Here is a 2,158-nt window from a genome sequence, read left to right as displayed (position 1 = left end):
GCTAGACTCAAGCCTAGGCAATCCAATGAAAGAACTATCAGCTTATATAGCCTTTCACCTGGAGACCATTCCTCTGCAGTGAGGAGGAGGCCAGCTCACCAAAGGATGAGACCCTGACACAAAAGAAAGGAAATCAGATCCTTTCAGGGGTCCTTCTGTTGGCTGGTTACTTTGTTTTGCTTGACTGAAACTAATTTTAGTGCTTTTTTTTTCTTCATCTTCTTCTTTTTCTTTTTTATCAGCAGAGATGCGAATTCGCCAAGGAAAAGAAATGATCCAAAAAGTCTTAAGTGTTTTCCTCTGGCAGCTCACAAGACAGACAAGGCAGACATACAAACAGAAAGACACAGCCACTCTGGGTCAAAGTGAGGGCATATTTAAAGGATGACGGAAGGCAGAGGACGATGCAACAGTATCAACCAGGAGAGACCAGCTGTGTCTTCTGAGGCCAGGTGCAGGGCTCCGTTCCGGTCTGGCTAGCTCTTCATATTTCAAGCAGAACGCAGTCATTTGCATCCTTCCGAGTCTGTGCCTTTTATCTGTAACTCTTCCGTGCTGTCTGTAAGGTACTCACAAGACCTGAGCAGGACTCCTAGCTGTCTCCTCTGTGATTTGGCATTGCTCAGGGCTTAATTAAGAGAATAACTATGCTGACGCGGCTTCAGTAAGGACCACAAATGGGCTAGGGAAAGCAGTTGTTAAGATATAAAATTGCAATAAAGAAGTCATGGGTGTTTTTCCACTAATCAAATTATACGCCGACTTCTATCTTAAGCACCGACTTATTAAAGGGGGTCCAATTACACCTACCTCCCTTTCACAATGCAGGCAGTTCTTTAGCCACAAGTATTTGTTGCCGGAAAAAATTGCATTCACGAATAATTACACCTGCACTTGTTTAATTGTGGGCTGAAAAAAAAAAAAAAGAAGAGCGAGCAGTTAATTATTTCTCAGATGTCTGATGCGACTTGTCATTAGTTTGGCTTGGCACACATGATTACACCAGCTGTGCTTCACCTACCAAGGGCGGTGGCCCGGGTGACATAGCCCAGAGGGTGTGGGCATCCAAGGGTGAGCCCCTACTCACCTCTGCCAACCGCTCCTCTCTGCAGTCAGCACAGACCTCGTGCCTACCTTTTACTCCATCGGTGGAAGCCTCTTTCTGTGCTTCAGTTGTGCCGATCTCTTCGGGACCCATCTCTGGGAGCTTTGTGGGATGAGTGTTTACTTTGGGCTATTCTAAATTACTTTCTTCAGGTCCCTCTCCCAACTTTCCTTACATGGAGTAAGACTGAAAACATACCTTTATTTATGGGAGCGGTGACCAGGAGACAGAATAGTTTCTTTCTCAGTGGGACCCATGTGCTCCCGTGAAGAACGAAAGAGCAAAAGCCTTAAAAACAGAGAAACGAATGGTGGAGGGAAAGGAAGAGCCAGAAAGGCGCACGTGCTCCCGTAACGGACGTCGTTCCAGAGTTTTGTTTTTGTGACGAGGTCTCTGCTACCCACACGGCTTCGTACCAATGAAGCAAGCATTCTAATCAAGTAACTTTATTTTCTTTTAAAGAGTTTAATCATGGGTTGGGAGAAGCAGGAGCTAGCTGTCTCTGAGTCGAGTCACACTCTCAGGGTCAGAGAGGATTAGCTAAGGATTCTGCGTGGTGGCGCATGCCTTTAATCCCAGCACTCGGGAGGCAGAGGCAGGTGGATTTCTGAGTTCGAGGCCAGCCTGGTCTACAGAGTGAGTTCCAGGACAGCCAGGGCTATACAGAGAAACCCTGTCTCGAAAAACAAAAAACAAACAAACAAACGGATTCTGAATTCTTTCTGGTCCACAGCATCTTGTCCTCTGCCCGTTCCCTCCAAGATTTGATAGCTTCACAATCAGTCACTGCTTCTGTTGAAGTGCTTCTAGGATCTCTGCTCCACAGAGAGAAAGCCCTAGGGCTTTAACCTTCTCTTTCCCAGTCTCGTGTGTTTGGGTTATGGCGATGTAACCCTGGGGTGGGCAGGCATGGGGGCATATCCACACAGTGTAATGTGCTCTTCCAGTGGCCATTTCCTACTATGGTCTCCTTTGTGTGTCCATTTCCTGTGTCTACTCTCTGGATAATCTTCATTGTCTCCTCCCTACTATGTATATATTCCATCAACCCAG

General features: G+C 46.5%; 1 long non-coding RNA gene across 2 annotated transcripts; it reads right to left on the bottom strand.

The window, feature by feature from the left end:
• Positions 1-339: 339 nt before the first annotated feature.
• Positions 340-1,435, bottom strand: Gm32235. 2 transcript variants are annotated; one of them, XR_380827.2, is made up of 4 exons: positions 1,304-1,435; positions 1,135-1,207; positions 811-909; positions 340-628 (listed from the first exon to the last, which is right to left on the bottom strand). It is a non-coding gene; the product is annotated as a predicted gene, 32235 (long non-coding RNA). The 2 variants fall into 2 exon arrangements; XR_380826.2 differs by having other exon boundaries at positions 340-909.
• Between the last annotated feature and the right edge of the window lie 723 nt (positions 1,436-2,158).

Source organism: Mus musculus, chromosome 10 (genome assembly GCF_000001635.26).
Source record: "Mus musculus strain C57BL/6J chromosome 10, GRCm38.p6 C57BL/6J".
NCBI classification, from domain to species: Eukaryota; Metazoa; Chordata; class Mammalia; order Rodentia; family Muridae; genus Mus; species Mus musculus.
The sequence above is the reverse complement of the archived record's forward strand: the minus strand, read 5'-3'. Positions and strand labels throughout refer to the sequence as shown.